The sequence below is a fragment of the Penaeus monodon genome, chromosome 42 (genome assembly GCF_015228065.2).
Source record: "Penaeus monodon isolate SGIC_2016 chromosome 42, NSTDA_Pmon_1, whole genome shotgun sequence".
In the NCBI taxonomy this organism is placed as follows: Eukaryota; Metazoa; Arthropoda; class Malacostraca; order Decapoda; family Penaeidae; genus Penaeus; species Penaeus monodon.
The window spans coordinates 15,318,730-15,327,786 of record NC_051427.1 but is presented as its reverse complement, the minus strand read 5'-3'; positions in this window follow the sequence as shown (position 1 = coordinate 15,327,786).

Sequence of the window (9,057 nt, the reverse complement as noted above, 5' to 3'; positions counted from 1 at the left end):
AGCACACGAATTCGATCTGCCATGGGGTTATGAACAAATTGAAGAAGTAGATACCCTTTTCCTTAATCTTGTTGGCCGACTGGTGGTATGAGCAATGAACTCTCATGAGGTAATTGGTCTTCACGAAGTACACATTTTCGAGTGTACTATTTGGGGCAGCTTCCATGATCTCCTCGGCTGATTCTGGTTCGTTGGCCACTAGTGTGAGTTTAGCCTTCGTGTCAAGGGGAAACACGGGCGAATACCAGATTCTTAAATGAATAAATTATTTCTGAGGAGAAGAGTTTTAGGGCTTGTTTGTCGTCGTCTATTATGAAAAGGTATCCTTCATGGATTTTACAATATCGAAGTACCCTGATTTTGGCATCATAAAGAGTCTTGGCAAGGGCGTCCCACCGGCTAGGGCGATTATCTCTATCTTGACCATCTTAGAGTGACATACACGAGATGTTATGAGGAGATGAAAAAGGGATGGCGGTGATTAGGAGTTTTTGTGATGGGATTCTCCCTTGCTGCCAATCCTTGCTAAAATGGAGCAATAGGTAAGAGGGCACCACCCAGACGAATACAAAAACCCTATGGGGGTTACGTAGGTCCAGATGGCCACAAGAAAGTAAAGAAGTTTATGAGAGAATACACACCTAAATGTCATTTCAGACTGCCCAGCCTTAGTATACAGGTTTAGTTGTGATAGAGAGAACTGCGGGTTTGAGGAGACTGTCAATATGGCAAGAGAATTAACCGCTGAGGGCAGCAGCAAGGCAAGTATCTGAAAACAGAGCAATATTCATCGTGTTTGAACTTGTACCTGGATCGAGAATTGACCCTGTTACAGACGAATGATCATCCATCCTAATTAATCATAATCCATAAATGTCCCTCTAATGATGTTAATAACCACCAAAGGGTCCTCTCACCTCCCCTCCTCTCCCCAAACAACCTTCCCTCTACCGCCCTGCCCCACATTCCTCTACCAAAGCAATAGTAAGAAAAAGAAGCAAACAAACAAATCACAAGTCCTACTTAAGGAGATAATACAGCCTGCACTGAAGTGCGAGTGATCCCCCCTCTAAGAATGATGCAATCATAATCCAACCAATGCCAGGTGTCACTGAGACCCACCTCCCCTCCACACCCGCCCCGCAATATTCATCTGTTTGAACTTGTACCCGGAACGAGAATTGACCCTTTTACAGACGAGTAAAAACCCCTCCTAATGAATGAAACGGTCCATAAACAATAACCCTAACGCCCTCCCCCCGCCCCCCCACCCCCATCAGGTCGGTCACACAACAGGCCTCCTAATGACCAAAATTACCGTTCCGTCCCTCGCCGTGACAGGATAAGAATAAAATTAACTGAAAAGGATTATAAAACTCGTTGTACAATATATACTTTATTTTTCTTTTTCCTCACACATATTTTGCGTCAATCCCGTATATGGTTAGCGATGTGGAAGGAGAACTCGTGCTTGCACAATTGTCTCTAATGTCACCACCCCCCCTTCCTCTCGTCTCCAAAGCATATTCTTTTTTTGCAAGAGAATATACCCACTGGTTCTATTCTGTGTTTGCTAACGATTTCTCATATTGGTGAATGATGAGAATATATCGGATAGATATCTTCACGGGGGCAGCTCTTGGATGTTTGATAGGGCATGTGTAAAGACACTATGTAGCGAAAAGTTAGAGCTGTCTGGAAGAAATTCTTTTGTCTCGATCGTATCCTCCTCTTAAATGACGTCTGTCACCGTGGTTTACGGAACTTAACCCGTTTTCTTCAACCAGGGGCGATGATTTATATTTGTAGTGTAGGTGGGTTTCTCCATTGAATATCTTCTTTTCTTCCTGGCGTTTTGTCACCCCACTGTTCCTCACCAAACACTAAACAGGGCTTTAAATACCATTGGGGGCAATATTTCCATGTGGAAACTATTGATATTGTTGGTCGGGCGGGAGGTGGGCGGGTGGGAGCGGTAGGGGGCCTCATCTTTTAACATGTTATACTGCCGTTCTTACATCCCAGAGACATTTCATAAAAAAAAATATAGTTTATTGAAAAGGATCATAAAATTCTTGTACTTTATTATGACTCAAGCTTAAACAAACACACGCCTAAGAGGCGATAACAAAAATAACAGGCTTAAATTTTCTGTGGTAAATGTAAAATGGATTACCACTATTTTCATATGTTTGAACCTTTCATGCTTATAAACAAAAGGTTAATTACCTAAAGATTGAAAAGTCGCTGTTTTATTCTATTAGAGAGCATTAATGGGTTTTCAAGGTATCTACACCAGGTCAAAGATGGGTTTCCCCCTCGTATTTACGCCTGAACACCTAAAACAACCACCTCTTCTTGCTCAGAGTAATGATGAAATAATGCAAAGATTATAATCGTATCTTTAATTTTTTACAAAGCATAATAAAAACAAAGGTGCAGACCTAATAAGAATAATTCAAAAGAAATTACTTAATTTCGCAGAACGACTGATAAGCCTGCGACCTCCTCTCATATTTTAACGTGTTATACTTCCCGGGTTCTTACATCCCAAAGACATCGTAATAAAAAAAAGTTTATTGAAAAGGATCATGAAAATTCCTGTTACTTTATTATGACTCTCAAGCTTACACAAACATACGCCCTAAGAGGGATAACAAAAATAACAGGTTAAATTTTCTGTGTAATGAAAATGCGATAACCAATATTTCATACCTTTGCACGTTTCATACTTATAAAACTAAAAGGTTAATTACCTAATAGATTTAAAAGATGCTGGTTTTATTCTATTTAGAGAGCATTAATAGGGTTTTCAAAGGTATCTACACCAGGCCAAAGACGGGTTTCCCCCTCGTATTTACGCCTGAAACCTAATATCTACCAACTAGCGTCACTACTTGCAAAGTGTATAACTATTTTTTGAACTTGTAAATGACTTTACAAAAGACCGTGTTACAGACGAGTGATCACCCTCATAACCAATAACAACCGCACAAGGAAAGAACCCCAACCGCAGGACGGATAGAAGTCAGGCCAGGTAATGACCAAATTCAGGTGTTTGGGCCCGAGAACAGGTTTATCCTTCCTTCCCTTCCTACTGCCCCTGCCCCAATTCCTCCAAAACCCCCTTACAAACCAATAATAGTAAGAAAAAGAAGCAAAAAAACAAATCACCAGTACAAGTCCTGCTTAAGGAGATAATACAGCTCTGCACTGAAGTGTTAAGGTGAGTGACACACCTATAGCTAATGAGCGTGACACGATCAATATGATAGCCCGATGTCAGTTGTCGCTGACGACCCCACCTCCATCATCACTCCCCCCCCCCTCCCCCATATGCCTTTGTGCACTCAATATGCCTTTATTATGACCCTCAAGCTTACACAAACACACGTCCTAAGTGGCGATAACACAAATAACAGGCTTAAAGTTTCTGTGTAAAAGTAAATGCGATAACCAATATTTCATACTTTTCACATTTCAACTTATAAAATAACAGGTTAATTACCTAAAAAGACTGAAAAGACGCTGGTCTGATTCTATTACAGAGCCTGAATAGTGTTTTCAAGGTATCTACACCAGGTCAAAGACGGGTTTCCCCCTCATATTTATGCCTGAACACCTGATTATCTACCAACTAGCGTCACCACCTGTCCCAGTGTTGACTCAGTTATGTTTTGCTAATTAAGCTCAAGGGACAATGCGGTATATTTCCTAAAATGTTCCTGCCGCATTCTCGATGTTTTACAATCTACAATGCAACTTAGGAAATAGATTTAGTTTTTTCCCTTTAAAACCCATATGTTAACATTGTTTGACCTTGTAACTGACTTGACAAATGACCGTGTTACAGGCAAGTGATCACCCCTCATAACCAATAAAAAATAACCGCGCAAGGGAAAGAACCCAACCGCAGGACGGATAGAAGTCAGTCCAGGTAATGACCAAATTCAAGGTGTTACCCGAGAAACAGGGGACCCTTCCCTTTCCCCTTTCCCACCGCCCCTGCTCCATACCTCATTACAAAGCAATAACAGTAAGAAAAAGAAGCAAACAAACAGTCACAAGTCCTGCTTAAGGAGATAATACAGCCCTTCACTGAAGTGCTACAGGTGAGTGATCACACCTATAGCTAATGAGCGTGACACAATCAATATAATAGCCCGATGCCAGGTGTCACTGATGACCCCACCTCCATCATCACCCCCCCCTCCCCCGCAATATTCATCGTGTTTGAACTTGTACCTAGATCGATAATTGACCATGTTACAGACAAGTGACCACCTCTCCTAATGAATGAAACTGTCATAATCAATAACAAATAACCCTCGAAGGGAGAGGACCCTAACGATTGATAAGCTTGCGACCTCCTCTCATCTTTTAATATGTTATGCTAGTCGTTCTTACATCCCAAAGACATCTTCATAATAAAAATATAGTTCATTGAAAAGGATCATGAAATTCTTGTACCCTTATTATGACTCTCAAGCTTATACAAACACACGTCCTAAGAGACGATGACACAAATAAAAGGCTTAAAATTTTCTGTATAAATGTAAAAAGCGATAACCAATATTTCATATGTTTGCACGGTTCATACTTATAAAACTAACAGGTTAATTACCTAACAGATTGAAAAGACGCTGGTTTTATTCCATTTAGAGAGCATTAATATTGTTTTCAAGGTATCTGCGCAGGGCAAAGGTGGGTTTCCCTTCATATTTACGCCTGAAACATGATTATCTACCCAACTAGCGTCAACCCCCTGTCCCACGTTTTGATCGTTATGTTTTGCTAATTAATTTAAGGGACAATGCAGTATTTTTCCTAAAATGTTTCCCGCCTCATTTCGCGATGTTTTATAATCTACAATGCAACTTAGAAAATATATTTAGTTTTCCCTTAAGGCCCATATGTATAACTATATACAGACGAGCGTATCCTTCCATAAGGAGGTCGCATAACAATACATTCTCCGTTTTATGATGATATCAGAAAAAGATGAATCAAAACAGAAGGTGGACTAGGTTTTCAGCAATTTACTCCCCCTCCTCGAAATTGTCTATAGTACCTGGCTCGGAAGGAGCATTCAGATTCTGATAGAAGCTTATAAATACTAACGACCGCATCTGAGTCATTACATGCTAATATTTTATCAAATTATTCTCTAATGACAAATAATGCTTACCTATAGTATCAATATATTTATATACTATTTTTGTATAAAATTACCATATTACCTTGCTATATAAGGTGGAAATCAATAAAATAATTAAAACTGTTAACATACTTTGTCTCAGAAATATGTTCATTGATTAATTAAAATTATCTGCCGCGCCTACGTCAAAGGCCATTATCGGCGATTGCCATGTGGGGCTAAAATGTTAAATTACTGAAATATCTAAAGATCTATCAGGAAATAAATCCTCTTACATGTAAACATAGATAAATAATAATAAATATTATATGAAAATCAAAACATAAATATTGTGCTTTAAAAGTATAAAAGTATAAAATTATATTTTGTTTAAAATATTAGGTTCCTTTTGGAAAACTTGTTTTACTCCTCATGTTATAAAGTTTTTATAATTGTTCGTGTATTGGACAAAGCCACAGACAAATTAGCCTAAAGCAGGGATTTTTGACCATGGGTATTAGCTTCGACATCGATGTTTTTTGATAAACACGATATAACCCTTTTATATATAAATGCCTAAAGGTATCAACTTATTTGCCTGAGACATTATTTTTTACTAAATCTTGTATTGTTATCTTTCAACAGCTAAACTACCTATGTTATCGCCCACCCCCTACGTCGGTTAACCTATTCAGAGCACGATATATTACTGTAAAACTGACCGCAGTTAGACAGGGGAAATTGTAACCCGCCTACTTCCGCACGCGTCCTTCGCCAACGCTACTGCACGCCCGGGCAAGTAAACGCGCACGCGGCGGCGACGGTTTTTGCGGCGGTGGCGGAGGCGGCGGACCCGGCGATGGATTTGCAGCGGTGGTGGTGGTTTTGTGGCAGTAGGACGGTGGAAAGTAAACAAGCAAAAGGAGGGGTAAGAGGGTGGGGGGTACCTGGCATATGGTTTCAGAGAGAAGGGGAGGGGTGATCACTCGTGTGTGTTAGACATCATTAACTAATGATTCTGGTTACGGTCATTGATTGCGTTAATCACTTTCCGTGGTCATTAACCTGTTGTGATGCGTAACATAAGCCTGTTATTTGTGTTATCGCCTCTTAGGACGTGTGTTTGTGTAAGCTTGAGTCATAATAAAGTACAAGAATTTCATAATCCTTTTCAATAAACTATATTTTTATTATGAAGATGTCTCTGGGATGTAAGAACGGCTAGTATAACATGTTAAAAGATGAGGCCCCTACCGCTCCCACCCGCCTACCTCCCGCCCGCCCAACAATATCAATAGTTGCCAGCATGGAAATATTGCCGCCAATGGTATTTAAAGCCCTGTTTAGTCGTTTGGTGAGTGAACAGTGAGTGACAATACGCCAGGAAGAAAAGAAGATATTCAGTGGAGAAACCCACCTACACGACAAATAATAAATCATCGCCACCTGGAGATATCACCGCAATGAAGAAACGGGTTAAGTTCCGTAATCCACTGGTGACAGACTGTCATTTAAGAGGAGGATACGATCGAGACAAAAGAATTATCTTCCAGACAGCTCTAACTTATCGCTACATAGATGGTCCTGACACATGCCCTATCAAACATCCAAGAGCTGCCACCGGTGAAGATGATCTATCCGATATATTCTCATCATTCACCAATAGTGAGAAATCATTAGCAAACACAGAATAGAACCAGTGATATATTCTCTTAGCAAAAACAGAATATGCTTTGGAGACGAGAGGAGGGGTGGTGGTGACATTAGAGACAATTGTGCAAGCACGAGTTCTCCTTCCACATCGCTTACACCATATACGGGATTGACGCAAAATATGTGTGATGGAAATAGAAAAATAAAAAGTATATATTGTACAACGAGTTTTATAATCCTTTTCAGTTAATTGTATTCTTATCCCTGTCACGGCGAGGGACGGAACGGTAATTATTGGTCATTAGCAGACCTGTTGTGTGACCGACCTGATGGGGGTGGGGGGACGGGGGGAGGGCGTTAGGGTTATTGATTATGACAGTTTCATTCATTAGGAGGGGTGGTCACTCGTCTGTAACAGGGTCAATTCTCGATCCGGGTACAAGTTCAAACACGATGAATATTGCGGGGGCGGGTGTGGAGGGGAGGTGGGTCATCAGTGACACCTGGCATTGGGTTGGATTATGATTGCATCATTCATTAGGAGGGGTGATCACTCGCACTTCAGTGCAGGGCTGTATTATCTCCTTAAGTAGGACTTGTGATTTGTTTGTTTGCTTCTTTTTCTTACTATTATTGCTTTGGGTATGGAGGAATGTGGGGCAGGGGCGGTAGGAAGGGAAGGAGGGTTGGTTTGGAGAGGAGGAGGGGAGGGTGAGAGGAACCCTTTAGGTGTGTGTATTAGACATCATTAGAGGGACATTTATGGATTATGATTAATTAGGAGGGATGATCATTCGTCTGTAACAGGGTCAATTCTCGATCCAGGTACAAGTTCAAACACGATGAATATTGCGGGGGGCGGGGTGTAGAGGGGAGGAGGGTCATCTGTGACACCTGGCATCGGGTTGGATTATGATTGCTTCATTCATTAGGAGGGGTGATCACTCGAGTGTGTGACTGGGTTAATTATCGATACAGGTACAAGTTTAAACATGATGAATATTGCGGTGCGGGGGTGGGAGGGTATGGAAGAGGGTGGTGGTGGTGGGGTTGGGGTAAGAGGGTGGGGGGAGGGATCATCTGTGGTACCTGGCATATGGTTTCAGAGAGAAGGGGGGGGGGAGTCCTCCAGGTGTGTGCTAATGATTCTGGTTACGGTCATTGATAATGATTCTGGTTACGGCCATTGATTGCGTTAATCACTTTCTGCGGTCATTAACCTGTTGTGATGCGTAAGGTGAGGCGTTCTGTCCAGTCGCCTGTATTGGAGAGGAGGGGAGGGACACCCTGTTAGATATCATTAGAGTCAGTTAATAATTTCCAGTTCCGATCATTGATTATGATAATCACTTTAATTATGCCTACTTCCTGCTATGATGCGCCATGAACGATCGTAAGGTAGTCTGGTGTGCATGCTAAACATCATTAACTATGATTAATGATTCCGGTTACGGTCATTGATTACGTTAATCACTTGCGGTTACGGTCATTGGTTACGTAAATCGATTGCGGTTTCCGGTTTTCATTAACCTACTTCCTGTTTACACCCTCATGTACGTACGTGAGAGGAGGACCAGTGTCCATAGACCATCTACTTATATATATATATATATATATATATATATATATATATATATATATATATATATATATGCATATGTATATATATATATATATATATATATATATATATATATATATATATATATATATATATATACATTGTATATGAATGCACATATGATTCTGATTGGTCAGTCTGTTTCCACACTTGGAATCTAATTGGCTACACTAATTACCCCACTATTATAGCAACCTTGGATCAGTTTGAGACTTACTGTGAATAATAAAAATACATATGGACAACTGAGGCGAAAATAATACATCATTGTTATTCGGATGTACAGTCCGAAAAAAACGTATTGTTACCCTTGACACGAACTATGAAAAATCGACGGCGTTGTGAAATATCGAGGCAGGGTAGTTAGTGCCGTAACCCTACGAATGTAGATTTTGCGATACAGTAACATTATTAGCTATGTACTAGTCATTAAAAATGTAAAACACCCCTAAGTTTCCTTATATGTACGCAAAATAAAAGAAAGTATTAGAATAATGTTGAGTGGCAACACATGCGGTATAAAAAAAAAAAAAAAAAAAAAATGTCACTATCTGGCAAATGAGCGGTCATATCTTCCAATGTTATTTTCCATGTTTATTATAGTGTAGCCCTTTTGTTTGTTCTTTAATATTAAAATGTTTTCATT